The 15,386-nt window shown below is 45.8% G+C and overlaps 1 long non-coding RNA gene across 1 annotated transcript; it reads left to right on the forward strand.

Moving 5' to 3' along the window:
* Positions 1-11,784: 11,784 nt before the first annotated feature.
* Positions 11,785-13,569, forward strand: LOC120962790 (uncharacterized). The gene is made up of 2 exons (XR_005753756.3): positions 11,785-13,072; positions 13,169-13,569. It is a non-coding gene; the product is annotated as an uncharacterized lncRNA (long non-coding RNA).
* Positions 13,570-15,386: the final 1,817 nt, after the last annotated feature.

Below are 15,386 nucleotides of genomic sequence, written 5' to 3' on the forward strand. Positions count from 1 at the left end.
ATGACGCCTAACCGTCTGGAAGATGCACAGTCTTCAAAGGTAACAAGCGTCGGATCCACGCAGGTTCAATCTCTTCAGTGATGCTCAATCACTTTGGGTTTGTAGGTGTTTGAGTTTGGATTTTCCTCACTTAATGATTTTCGCTCAAAGTCCTCGGAGGATGGGATGCTCTCAATGACAAGTGTCAGTTTCTCTCGGAGCAGCCAACCAGCTAGTGGTTGTAGGGGGCGGCTATTTATAGCCTAGGAAGAGCCCGACATGATAAGACATAAATGCCCTTCAGTGATATGACCGTTAGGTGGGTAGATATTTTGGGACAGCTGGCGCGTAGCACAGCAACGGTCGGAAATTTGAGGTTCAAATTCCTCAGGGCTATCATGTTCCTCACTTGTAGGCAATCCGCACTGGCGAATTCCTAACTCTCAGTTAGAACAAATTCCTCAGAGACCAGAAGAACTTCGTCTCTGTCATTGAAGAAATTTGACTGAACTGTATGAGATTTCCAATGGCTTCACTCGAAGGGATTGGTAGGTGTAGGATTTTGAGATGAGCATCACTTGGAAACATTTCCTTAGTTTTTCCTCGACCCCCTTTAACAGTACGGTGTTTCCTATGACTCAAGAAAGAGAAAATGAAACTATGAAAACAAAAGTCTTCACGCTTCATGTTCCTCGCATGAATATCAAGTCATCATGGTCACACCAATTTCTTCATCTTCAAAGTTTTCAGAAGGTCTTCAGAAATCCAAAGTCTTTAGTTGAAGACGTTCATTCTTAGGGGTCAACTTTCTCTGTAAATATCAAACTCCTCATAGACTTATAGACATGTGTACACTCACAAACGCATTAGTCACTTAACCTATAAGTCTTCAATACACCAAAATCACTAAGGGGCACTAGGTGCACTTACAGCTACCACCTAACTCGCGAATAATGGCCGGGGACCAGTTTTCTATCTTCGTCTCCTGCAGGCAGAGCACGGATATGCGGTGGTTGTTGGCGATCTCGCAGATAGTAGCCTGCTTTGCCGACGAGTTCATGCCGCGCACGTTCCAGTTCATCATGACTAGGTTTGGTGTGTTACTCATATGGCCACTGGTGTTTCTCCGACAAGCATAAAATTCTACTAAGAAGACGAACGAAGAAGTACACATCCTTGCTACCATGGGCGCGGCAGAACCCTCCCATACGCCCCAAGGTGTTCTGCCGCCGATCGATGCCACTATGCCTATTACAGATGACATTGAGAGAACCTAACTCTAGCCGGCTTAAGGCCAGCCGCCGTCGGAGACTAAAACGATGATAGATTAACATGATCCACTAAATTGCGACCTCCTCGCCGCCCTCAGGTCCGGCCATCCCGCCCGCCACGCGGAGTGCGTCCGGGTCGAGACGTGTGAGCTTCGCGATGATGGCGATGTCCTCGTCAGTGAGGGGCTCGTCGAAGCACCGGATGAGCGCCTGGGCAACCTTGGTCGTCATCTTCTCCTTTGGCCCCAGCAGGCCGAGCTTCTTGACGACCAGTAGGGCGGCGCGCTGCGCCATCGGCACAGTGGTGCGAGCCGCGGCCTGCCTCGCCCTCTAGCGAGTGGGAGTCGAGGACGCCCTGGCCTTGAGTGGCGCGGAGCTTCGGCGCGTGGGGGGGGGATGGCGATGACGGGGGGCGGCACGTCCTGGAAGAGGCCGTTGGGGCCCCCAATCTGCGTTTGTCGCACCATCTGCGTGATCGGCCCCAGCTCCATCGTCGTGGTGGTCGTGGGCACAGGGGCGCTGCAGGCGTGGATGAGGTCCGGCTGCATGCAGGAGGGGTTGGGCTCTTCGCCGGCCGCGGGGTTGTGGGCGGCGTCGCCGGCTTGGACGCCGACATCGTGGAAGCTCAAGGGCGCGACCAGCACGTCGGCAATGGTGGCATTGATGTCGGGTTGCGTGCGGTCCGCAGGTGGGGGTGGGGGCAGGGCCTTGTCAACCTGGCTGAGATTTAGCAATGGCTCATCTAAATTGTCCTCCACACAATCCGGGGTGCTGAGATTTGTGCATTTTCTTTATCCCGGGTAGTTGTGTGCCTGCTAAAATTGGATGTGTCGCTACTGATAAATCAAGATCCTTACACTCATCATAGAACATATTTTTATTGTATCTATTTGAATTTATAGATGCTGATACCTTTCAATGTAAATCTGGCCAAATTTTATAAAATTTGACTTATAAACTGAATATTGGGAGTAAAAAGGAAGAGAAAGAGTAAAATCAAAGAAACATGGAAATATTTATGGGAGCGCCTGGAACTCAGCTAGCTGAGATTTAGTATGGTCTCATTCACATGACGTCATTATATTATGTATTTTACCTGTTTGTTTTCACTAGCCCATCATTTTATTCTTTTGGGCTGACATATCATTTTTTCTGGCAGTTGTTGTTGTGCCTCGCATCTACCCAGCCCAATAATTATTTGTACTGTTCTTGTTGCTGGGCGCTGGATCTACCTGGCCTGATAAATCGCTCATAGAGAAAAGCAAAATGGAATATGCAAAAAATGTGGGTCAAACCCACGACCTTACGTAATGGCTTGATAGCTTCAACCACTCTGACAACTAAACATACCTGTACAAAGGAAGTATTGTGCCCTTATTGTATGAATTGTGATGTAATAATTTATTTATTTTCTTAGTAAAAACAACTTGATTCTAGCTTTTCTATGTAGCCGCTGCACAAATAAGATTCACTGGTCATGAGGGGGAAAAACAATAACGGCTATGTTGAAAAAACAGCTTGAAGGAAGGATGATACTTAGAATGGTATTTTTATTTAAGAAATCAATTATAGCGGCATACCCATACAACTAGTGATATTATTTTTCTTATAAATCGAGCATGCATCAAATTGTGTGTGTATGTCGTCGATTACAATTGTGCTGAGTTGCGTCACATGCAGTTGCACACGGTCCACATACATTCGAGAAGAATCATTTTTCAAGAAAAAAGAAAGGAAAAAATGGCATGCACCAGTTGCACATGTATTGCAGTTCTTGCAATTGTCCATGGGATATGTCATGTGTAGTTGCGACCCTTTTGAAAACTTGCAGTTGCGACCCTCACTAAAAACTTGCAGTCGCGACCCAATTTTGCAAACATGCAGATGCGACCTCTCCCTGAAAACTTGCAGTTGCGACCCTTACTAAAAACTTGCAATTGCGACACCATTTTGAAAACATGAAGTTGCGGCCTCTCCCTGAAAGCTTGCAGTTGCGACTCTCATTAAAAACTTGCAGTTGCGACCTCATTTTGGAAACGTGCAGTTGCGACCTCTCCCTAAAAATTTGCAGTTGTGACCCTTACTAAAAACTTGCAGTTGCGACCCCATTTTAAAAACGTGCAGTTGCGACCTCTCCCTAAAAATTTGCAGTTGCGACCCTTACAAAAAACTTGCAGTTGCAACCCCATTTTGAAAACATGCAGTTGCGACCTCTCCCTAAAAATTTGCAGTTGCGGCCCCGTTTAAAAAACTTGCAGTTGTGAGCTCCCCCACACCTCTAAAAAACATGCAATTGTGACCCCTTTTTAAAACATGCAGTTGCAACCCCGACTAGAAAGCATGAAGTTGCGACCCCATTATGAAAACTTGCAACTACAATCCCTTGAAAAACAAGCAACTGCGATCCTATTTTGAAAACTTGCAGTTGCGATCCCATTTCGAAAACTTGCAGTTGCGATCCTCACCAAAAACAAGCAGTTGCGATTCCAATTTGAAAAGTTGCAATTGCGGCTCTCACTAAAAGCTGGCAGTTGCCATCACATTTTAAAAACTCGTAGTTGCAATTCTATTTCTAAACTTGCAATTGCAGCCTCTTTTTAAAAGCTTGAATACCGACCCCATTTAAAAACTTGTGGTTGGGACACCGACTTGAAAACCGATAATAGATGAGAGCAAGAGCTACGTGAAAAGATGCAAAAAAACTCATGGAAGGAAAAGTTAAAAATAAAATAACCACATGAGAAAACAGAAAATAAATGGAAGAAAAAGAAAAAAATTAAAACAGATAAAGAGGGGCAACGGCTCTTGTATGCAATGATGTAGCAGGCCGCAAGGAGACGGACAGCCATAAACGGCCAGGAGAAACGGGCCGCCAACAAAAGAAAAGAGCCCCAAACAACAGAAAACAACCTGATTACGAAAAAAAAACATTGGGTCGTGTCCATCACAGACACAAAGAGACAATCTGCCCAGAAACGCACAAATCATGACCTGAAAAAAGCATCCAATGGCTGATACGGTGAATGATGCCAAACTTTAAACTTAGCTAGCTGAGTTTCAGCCAAACCAAATATTTATTACAAGTCTTTTAGATAGGCAAGATACCCGAGAGAAGCTATTCTCCCATGCACGGGAGGTCCGGTGCATGCATGCGTCGTTGGTTCTGCTGGAAATCCGTGCATGCAAGCTAGCCTTCCTCGTATACGTGTGGTATCTACCATTCGCATTAATAGCCTCGTATCACCACGTTCAGTCATCAATCCACTTTTTGCCATGGATGCATCCTTCTTTCTCTTTTTTCCTGTTCACAACAGGCTACTATGACACATGCATGTCTGACAATATCTCTCCCCTCTTCATCTCAAAATCCATCACTTTTACTTCCCTTATTACAGTTTAGATGGTTCATATCTTTAAAACCAAAACCCTTTTTTTGAAATTTTTATATATTTGAACTCCTCACATCAAGACCTTTAGAATAAGATCAACCTTGGATACATTCCGAACACGTTAAAATTCTAATGTTTCGATACACTTTTCACTGGATATATGGCTGAAATGATTTTTTAATGCGTGTAATACAAAAATGTGAGTCAAATTATTTTCTTGAAATTTGTCAAATTATTATTCTAAATTAACTTTTTGAATTAGTAAAAGCGGTGTTTGTACTGAGTAAACTCGGCATTTTGAAATAAGCAAGATTTTTCAATGAGTGAAATAAGTTTTTTTTGCAATGAGTCAAACCAGTATTTTGTAATGAGTGAAATATGTTCATGAAATTTAAACTCTCTTAAAATCTATTCAAGATTGATCTTGTTTTAAAGGCCACTCGTCAAGAATTCAAATATATAAGAAGATTTTAAAATGAGTTTTTTATTCAAAAGTTTATCAACGAAAGAATATCTTACGAGAAAATAAAATGTTGGCTTTTGTATGGATAGTTGATTACGCACAGGGGATGACTTTTGCATTACTGGGCCCATGTATCACTATTCCACCATTAATGCTCTAGGACAATTCTAGGTGTATATGACAGAGTATATATGGTATTGTACGGAGGAGTGCCAACGAAAAGTATTACTAGAATAATCGTCCTTGTGCCACACCGAACGCCTGGACCATGCACGGGACCTCCCGTGCATTGGAGAAAATCCAGTCTCCAAGATACCCCGCTTCTTCCCCTGATCTTTCTTTCCCTCTTCCCGCTGGGGTTCCCCTTGCTTGCTTGGTGGAGGCTGCTGGCCTGCTGCTGGTAGTGTAGAAGACTCCAACGCGCCATACGTGCGAGCAAGCCACACCCAGAACGCCATGAGCCCGGCGATGAAGACAACCACGGCGCAGATGCAACCGGCCAAGACACGGGTGTCCTTGACCGCGGTGTCCAGGATGGGATGCTCTCAATGACAAGTGTCGGTTTCTCTCGGAGCAGCCAACCAGCTAGTGGTTGTAGGGGGGCAGCTATTTATAGCCTAGGGAGCAGCCCGACATGATAAGACATAAATGTCCTTCAATGATATGACTATTAGGTGGGTAGATATTTTGTGACAGCTGGCGCGTAGCACAGCAACGGTCGGTAATTTGAGGTTCAAATTCCTCAGGGCTATCATGTTCCTCACTTGTAGGCAATCCGCACTGGCGAATTCCTAACTCCTCAGTTAGAATAAATTCCTCAGAGACCAGAAGAACTTCGTCTCTGTCACTGAAGAAATTTGACCGAACTGTATGAGATTTCCAATGGCTTCACTCGAAGGGGTTGGTAGGTGTAGGATTTTGAGATGAGCATCACTTGGAAACTTTTCCTTAGTTTTTCCTCGACCCCCTTTAACAGTACGGTGTTTCCTATGACTCAAGAAAGAGAAAATGAAACTACGAAAACAAAAGTCTTCACGCTTCATGTTCCTCGCATGAATATCAAGTCATCATGGTCACACCAATTTCTTCATCTTCAAAGTCTTCAGAAGGTCTTCAGAAATACAAAGTCTTTAGTTGAAGACGTTCATTTTTAGGGGTCGACTTTCTCTGTAAATATCAAACTCCTCATAGACTTATAGACCTGTGTACACTCGCAAACGCATTAGTCCCTTAACCTATAAGTCTTTAATACACCAAAAACACTAAGGGGCACTAGATGCACTTACAATCTCCCCCTTTTTGGTGATTGATGACAATATAGGTTAAGTTTTCAATGGGGATAAACATATGAAGCGTAAATACTGATATTGAGGAATTTGATTGCAAGATATAGAAGAACTCCCCCTGAAGATGTGCATAGTGAGGAATTTGCTTTTGAAGCAATGCACACTTGAAGAGTAGAATCATGGGGATCTCCCCCTATATCTTGTAATTCGTACACGCATTTAACATATGATATGAAGAATTTGAAATGCATGATGAAATATGGTGACTGATGTAATTCAGCATGCGTGCATAATCATAACTGAGGAAATAGCATGCAGAGAAACATAGCGAAAGTATCAGACCACCATGGGTTTAAGATTACAACTCGATCCAACAAAGTTTTCAAAAGAACGAGAGTTGTAACTTAGCAAAAACCGCCCATAAATAGAGACCCGCTTGAAGACTAACTCAGATTTCTCCCCCTTTGTCATCGAATGATCAAAAGGGATGAAAAGTGAGGACTAACGCCCCTGAAGAATATCACGAAGTCGATGGAGGAGCGCTAGTGTTGTTGGGGTCGGTTGTTGAAGTAGGGCCTGCCGCAGTGTCGTTCAAATCTTCATGCTCGTCAGTCTCGCGCGATGAAGAATATAAGCTGGCCACCAAGTGAGGAACTTTGACCTTCTTGAATTTCTTCGACGGTGGCTGAGACCAGTCAAAGTCCTGCTGGAAGCCCATCTATTTCAGATCTTCTTCACCGTTGAGAGGAGATAGAACAGACCAGGTGCGATCAAATACTTCATGGATATAGTAAGGATTCTTCTTCACTGAATTCTGAGTGATGGTCATGTTCTGAAGAATTGAGCCAAACTGTCTTTTCATCCACTTATGGTTGCGATCGATCGTTTGGTGAAGACTAAGGAGAAGCTCATGATCAGTCATCACCCTTGGAGCTGTGCCTTGAGGATTTTGCTTTGAGGCATTGGCGGCAGAGTCATGAGTGGCAGAGTCATCATTGGTGGAGTAAGATGCAGCTTTGCGGAAATGACCATCCAATGGACGAACGCCTTCATCAATAACAGCAGGTGCCTTGCCCTTCTCATCAGCTGAGGAAAATGTCCGCTTGAGAACTTTGATAGGGGGCAAGTAGCTGAGATGATTTTGAAATTCAGCCTTGTAATTGATTGAAGACCTTGATCTGAGGAATCTCATAATCCAAGGAGCGTAAGGCTTCAATTCAAAAGGCCACAATGCAACATTTGCCAGAGTCCTCATGAAGAAATTATGTAGTTGATTGGAACTCCATGGATCATGTTGAAAAGCAAATTCTTCATGATGCTAACGACTTCTTCTTCATTCGAGTCATGGCCTTTGATGGGACTCAATGTCTTCGTCAGAATGCGATAGACAGTCCGTGGCACATACATCAATTCCTGCACGAGGAATTTTGTCCTTGGGGATTGACCAGGCTTCAGAGGTTTCATCAAAACTTGCATGTAATGGTCAGAAAGCTCAGGTTCATGATAGATACAACGTGCATCTTCAAGGGGAGGACTGACAGGCAGGGCATGAAGCAATTCAGAGGCCGATGCTTTGAAGTGAGTGTTTTCTGTCATCCAGTCCAACACCCAAGATTTCATCTTCAGCATTTCCTGTGATGTGCAGAGTTGCGTAGAACTGAAGACTTAGCTCTTCATTCCAGTCTACGATGTCGGTGCAGAAGTTTAGCAGCCCAGCTTCATGAAGCACATTGAGGACTGGTGTGAAGCAAGGCAGTGATTCCATGTCCACATGAGGGATATTCTCATGGTCAAATACTTTATCCTTATCGAAAAGTAGTGAAGAATAGAAGTTGGCTTGGCTTGCTATCCAGAAACGCTTCCTTCACAGACGAGCAGAGTCATAAGGATTGTAATCTGTGAAGAATACATGCTCATGGAAGAAATCATCATCCTTGAAGTTCTGCTTCTTGGAGAAGGGATTCTTCGGGGGCAGAGGAGTGTCAGTCAAAGTCATCACAGCCTCAGGGATCACATTCTCAGGAACCACAGGCTGAGGAATTTCAGTTTCTGCTACTGTAGTAGTCTGGGTCTTCAATTCTTCATCAACATTAACATCAGCACTAGTGGCTGGAATTTCTTCAGGAATGGAAGGAGTGGAATGAGGTTCTTCAGAGCCCATTTGAACTTCAGTGCACTGGGGACTGAGGAATTTGTTGCAGTGGCGTGAACATGGGAGACTTGGGGTGTTGACTTTCCCAAAGGTCATCATTCATCACTGGAGTGGTGCTCCCAATGTCCACATCTTCATCTTCTTCATTCAATTCTTCAACGCCTGCCTCTTCAGCTGTGAACTGACGCATAGGCGATGAGACGACTGGGGTTGAAGGGATATTATCCGCTTCAATTTCTTTGTCCAACTGCTCTGAAGAAGCAGCAGAAGGAACGTCTTCATCAGATCCGCTTGGGATCTCATAATCTTCACCAAAAGGGATGAGTTCCTTTGATGGCATACTGGAGACAGGAACAACATCAATAGGGTTCTCAAAAGAGCTGGTTAATGTCTTCATCTTCTTCGGGGCTAAAGAATCTGCTGAAGCAGATGCTTTCCTTTTCTTCACTGCTGCTTGCTTCGCAGCCTTGGTTTTCTTCGCTTCTGATGCAGAAGGAAGAACTGGACTTGGTGTTGGTGCAGGAGGAGCAGAGGAAATTGGTACATTTACCACAGGCACAACTGATGCAGTTGGCCTGGTTGGTTCAGTTTCTTCGGGCTCAGCGGTTGATGGCTCAGCTGGCCTGGATTGTTCCTCAGGCGCAACACTAGTGGTTGCCCTGGCAATTTCATCAGCGGCTAGAATAGAGTCATCAGCCCTGGTACTAGCAGTTTCATCAGCAGCTTGATTTTCATCAGCGGTGCTGGCGTGTTCTTCAGTGGGCTGAGCAGATGCTTCACCCTGAGGAGATTCAGCTTTTGAAGTGAATTTTTCCGTTAACTTCACAAATCTGATTTTGGCTCCAAGCCAGTCAGCATAGTAGCAATCAAATTCATCACTAAGATTCTTGATCTCTGATTGCAGAGCTACAAGTTGATCAGGTGAAAGCTTCAACACATTTTTCTTTAGAAAGCGCTCTTTCTTGTACTGTGCTTTCTTCACCTTCCTCCCCTGTTCATATTTCCATTTTTCCTCACCAATGAAGGCAGTCAACATATGACTTTGACCAAGAGTGAGGTTCATCTCAGGCAAAGGTGTGTTGGGGTCCTTATGCCATATGTCGATGAAGTCGAGGATCAACTTTGGATCCAACATCAATGGCACATTACTGCCTTTGGCTCTAGCGGCCCTTTGCTGTCTATCTCTGATGATTTTGGCGAGTTCCTCATCATCAGCTTCATCATCACTGGACGGTACTTGGAAGGCGACCTGCTTCTGGTGAGGACTTGGTCTAGTGCCTCGTCCAGCAGTGGCCTTGGTCTTCAGCAGAGTGGGGCCTGTTGAGGAATGCGGAGGAACTGAAGAACTTGCAGAGGCTCCTGAGGCAATTGATTTTCCTGTGGTCCTTTGACACGAGGCAAGATGCATAGGTGCTGAGGACTTTGTCGGAGGAGCTGAGGACTTTGCAGGAGCAGGAGCATCATGAGGAATTTTCTGTGAGGGCTTTGCAAAACTGGGCCGTGAGGGCATTGCTGAGGTGCTTGGCCGTGAGGGCATTGAAGCAGAATCACTGGGCTTGTGTGCGGGCTTCTTGGGCATAGCCTTCTTAGGCTTGCTAGTAGAGGCCTCAGTAGTGGCAGCAGCAGAATCTTCATTGAATTTCTTCACTGTCTCTTTTGCCAGTTTAGCTTGACGCTTGGCCCATTCAGCGGGAAATTCCTCACCACGTCTGATGCTTGAGGGATCAGCTTCTTGGCCAGGTGCCAGTGGAGGTCTTGGGCATGGGGGGTGTACAGCAAATTTCTTCATGTACTTTGGAGTGACATAGCGATATTCCCTCCATTCCCTGGCCCATCTCCTCTCTATCTTCTGAATGTGCACTTTGCGCTCATTCTTCGTTTCATGAGGAGGAGTGCAGTACCATGCATAGATGTCATCCGGAATCTCAAACGCAGTGTTGACTTCAGGTTTCTTCCCTCCCTTCTGAGGTTTCTTGCCATCAGCCATTTTCTTCAGCTGAGGAATCTGAACAATAGAATTTTCTGACGAGGTATGCAACTTTTCTTCGAGGAACGCTGCAAATGAGTTAAGTTGATGAGAACCTAGAGATTCAGCAGCGGACATGTGTACCTGTGAACAAAGTTTAGGTGCGAAGAATTTGAAGAGGTCATATGCGTTCTCAGAAGTTTTTGCAAAAAGAACAAGTTTGAGGAATTTGACCAGATGTGTCTTGAGGAATTTCACTAAGCGTTCTTTGTCTTAGGTTCCAGAGTTGTATAGATCGAAAATCCACACAATTGAGGAATATTGAAGAAAAACGTTGCTTAGGGAAACAGATCAAGAACAGATGTTTGTGTGAGGTGTTTAGAGTGAGAAGATTGAAGAATAAACACTTTTTGAAGATTTTGTAGAAATCATATGAATCAACAAGGGCAGTAAAAATGACTTTTAATTACCCTTGACGAAGAACTCGACGAACTGAGAATAGTAGATTTGAAGCTCGTCAATTCAGATCTTCCACGCCCTAACTTGGCTGAGGAAGACAGCTACGGCGGCGGCGGAGTGAAGAAATCCGCGGCCGGCGCGAGTACGACGGCGACGAGGTCGAGGCAGCGAAGCTCTTCATCACCGGTGACGATGGAAGTAGCGGCGGCGCTAGGTTTTGAGAGCTCAAGCGAGGGAGTGAGGTCGAGCGGAGTAAAGACAGTCTGAGGAGGGTGAGGGGTATTTATAACGGAGGTGAAAAACCGCTCGCCCGAGAAAAATGGACGAACGTGCCCCTGACCCTTCTCATTTGTGCGACATGTGTCACCCACGTATTGTGAGGTGGAGATCGTGTGAGATCGTGGGTGAATAGGATAAACATATCGTGGAATGTGGAACGGTTTGAGCGGCAAAAGCCAAAAATTCAGATTAGAATATTTTAAGGTTTCATTCGCAAATTCTTCAGCTCACAAGGACACAGTGAAGATTTTGAACAGGTTTCAAATAGAACGCACATGAAGAATTTGTGAACAGACTGGGTTGGGTTTAGCATAGAGGGGGAAGGGTCCGATCACATTCACTTAGCAGAAAAAAGCAACTTGAAGCATTAGCAATAAGTGAATGCTGTAGAGGACATAAACTTATATATATAGGATGGGTCTATTATGATAACACCCTTTAAGACCTTATTCTAATAACACTTCAGCTTATTCTGATGACACCCATCCGAACACCCAAACTACACGAATAAAACAGAAAAACCGCACCCACCCCGCACCCATCCCACTCCTACCCACCTTCTTCCCCCTCCCCGCACTCAAATCCTAGCCGGCGGCTAGCCACCAGTGTCGCCCATCTTCCTCCCCCGCTGCCTTTACCTTCCCTCCCCTTCCCCCACCTCCACCCGCCACCACCTTCCGCCGCGAGGCACCCCACCCCACAACATCCAGACCCCCTCCTCCCGCAGCGTCGGCCACCGCCTCCCACCACACCGACCTCCAATCTGCCCCGCCCCCGCGCCAGACGGCTGCAGAAGCACCGGCCCCGTGCTGCCCCCTGGTCGACCATCTCGACGACCAGCGACTCCATGCTCCCCTCCAAGGACCGACGCCTCCGTCCTGCCTCCTCCCCAGCTGGCCCGCTGGATGGCTGGCGCCGCCCGGCCACCGCCTCCCACCCCTCCGCCCGGCCACCGCCTACTGCGCCCACGACCACCACCACCCCACCGCACGACGCTGTTCTAGCCATCTTCCTCCCCGCCGCCACTCTGGATCCGGCAGTCACTGCGTTTCTCGTGTCGGATCCAGCCGCCGTTCAGCCAGATCTGCCGCCCGGCGTGCTACACCGGACACGCGCGGCGGTGGCGCTGGTACTGCGCGGGCGGTGGAGAGGGAGGAACACCACCTCGACGCCGCTGCCCCTGCCATCTCCCGGCCTCGTCGACCATCCCCTCGCCTCGTTCTGCGTCACCGTTGAGGAACATGCAGTACGGCGCAGGCAGTTCGGCCATTGTGGCAGTGCAGCTCGGAGGCGCGCGTAATGCCATTCAGTGCTCGCGTGGGTGCAGCCTTGGGCGATCTCTTTGCAAGCGGATGCAAAAATCGTCATCGCGGCTTGCAAAAATGCAGTTCGGGCGGCTCCACGGCCAGCCCCATCACATCCAGCTAGCACGTGCAGTGCGGACGGACGGCGAGCACGTGCCGTGCGGTGCGGATGGCGAGCACGTGCAGTCCGGTGGGCGCGTGCGTGCAGCGCGCTGAGTGTGGGCGTCGGATCAACGCCGCCCCCTATGCAGGATCCCACGGACAGCGTCGGATCTCGCGAGATCGAACTTCTCTGCTCTGACATGGCTGTCTCTCGTCCACCCAGTCTATCGAGGCGAGCTTGCTCCGACGAGATCCTTTTCGTCTATGATCCCCGCCGTCCATCCTCTCCCCTCGACGGCCTCCTGCAAGCACGGCTGGGTCGACGCCCGCCCGTCCAGCGCCTCCTTCTTCTGCCCCGCGATGAGGTCAATGGCCTCTGCGCACATGGGGCAGTCCGCTGGTGCACACCATGTGGTCCACAGGTGTGAGTCCTTGTAGTGTGGTGCTCTCAAGGAGCATCAATTTGATTCCCATAAGCACGGCGGTCGATCCATGAAGCTAACTGTTTGCCCTGTCAGGTACGACGTCGTGATACGCCCCGGAGCTCCCCTGTCGGGTTGAACGAGTTACAGAGGAGGCTTCACTTGCCTCGAGCGGTTTAGATGTAAAAATGCAGCAGTTCTGAACCCCGTGTTCCATATTTTCAGAAGCAGAGGCAGAGGAAGTGGAGTTCCTGCGGCCATTTTAGTACTTGTTTTTTGCTACTTGGTGCTTTGCCGCAGTTCGGCTGAGTCGACAATGTAGTTCTTTTTTGGAAATCATTTGCAGTGCGCTTGGTAACAAAAGAGAAGCATCTCAAGTTTCATTTTGTTGTTTGGAGGAACGCACTGCATTGATATTTTGTTTTTGGAAAAAGACAGAAAACTTAATGCAATTCGTTAGCATCGACTATGTAGTCGAGGCGCATTTATAGCCTCAATTGAATGGTTCACTTGTCTGTCTGATGCAGGACTCTTCATTACACTCCATTTAGAACAAAATCCATTTAAAAAAACATGCAAATACAGTGCACTTTGGTCCTAAAAAAGCCCACTATGAAGGAGTTTTCAGTACACTTCATTTAGACCAAAAATACATTAAAAAAAGGCAAATGAGGTGCACTTTGGTCTAAAAAAGTCCACTATGAAGGACTCTTCAGTACACTCCATTTAGAAAAAAATCATTTAAGAAAATATACAAAATTCAGTGCACTTTGGTCTTACAAAAAGTCCATTACGAAGGACATTTTAGTACACTCCATTTAAACCAAAATGCATTTAAAAAAATCCAAAATGCGATACACTTTGGTCTTAAAAAAAGTCCACTTCGAAGGACTTTTCAGTGCACTACATTTAAAACAAAATGCATTTAGAAAAATATGAAGTTCTTTTGCCGTCTGATGCCGTGCGGTTTTTAGTCTAAAGCAGTGCGGTCGGGCGTATGATGTTGTTCATCTCGTAAGTGTAAAGAAAAAAATGTTACCGAAACGACAAAAAAAGTAATGAGGTTCACTGCTCGATAGTTTTGCGGTTCACTTACGGCTGACATGAAGTGCGGTCCACTTCCTCGTCCTTGAAAAAATTATGTTTGAATAAAAGAAACCATGCAGTTCTCTTACCCATCTGATGCAGTGTGGTTTTTCGTCCGATGCAGTGCAGTTTTTAGTCGGATGAAGTACGCACGTCGATTTGGGTGTCGCGAAAAATAGTGTCCGCATTTCGGTAAATTCAAAATTCCTCTTAAACCGCAAAGAATTAGAGAGAGTGTTCTACATGAAAAAGTTGCGCCTCGTCGATATCTTTCCAACGGCGTATCGTTTGAATCATTCTGACCAGCAGTTTGTAAATTTTTTGCGAAAACGGCCGCTGCCACTCGTCATCCGTCGCAAGATTTTCAAAATTAACTTAAAACCATAAGGAATCTCAAAAACATTTTAACATGTGAAAGTTGCGCCTCGTCCATAGCTTTTCAACAGTATATTACACGCCTCGTTTTGGCAAACGGTCAAAAAACTGGAGCGAAAACATTACCTAAATTTTGAATTTTTTTAAAAACAGAATTCCGCGATTTAGTAAATTTGAAACTGCTCTTAAACCGTAACGAATTAGAGAAAATAATAGATATGAAAAAGATGCGCCTCAACGATATCTTTTCAACGGTGTATCATTTGCTTCATTCCGACAAGCGGTTTAAAAAATCACAAAAAATACGCTCGCTGCCACTCGTCATCCGCCGCACCGTTTTTAAAACAGCTCTTAAACCGCGAGGAATCTCGAAAAGTGTTCAACATGGCGAAGTTGCGCCTAATCCATAGCTTTTCAATGGTATATTACACGCCTCGTTCCGATAAACAGTTAAAAAACTAGAGCAAAAAAGTACCAAAAAAACACAACGTGCAGTTTTTTGCGACAAGAAGTTCACTCGCGTGAGTACTGCAGCACACTTGGTTCAAACAATGACGTGCACTTGCATTGAGCATGCAGTGCGGAAGTGTTATCAGAATAATTATTCTGCTAATATAATGAAGAAAAACGACAGAAGCAGTGAAGGTAATGCAAAGTTGAAGAAATTGAACAACTGAGGAATTTCAAAAATGAAGAAAAACTCAAATTGAAGATTTTCAACTTTTGTTGGTGGCGTAACCCACCGTATAAGAGTGCTGATTTCAGACACCGCATACAATTGTCGTAGGGTTCTGAGAATCAAACTCTTCGTTAATTTCTTCACACTTAGGGTGTTAGTCTTCATTGATTGAAG

Source organism: Aegilops tauschii, chromosome 4 (assembly GCF_002575655.3).
Source record: "Aegilops tauschii subsp. strangulata cultivar AL8/78 chromosome 4, Aet v6.0, whole genome shotgun sequence".
Lineage (NCBI taxonomy): Eukaryota > Viridiplantae > Streptophyta > Magnoliopsida > Poales > Poaceae > Aegilops > Aegilops tauschii.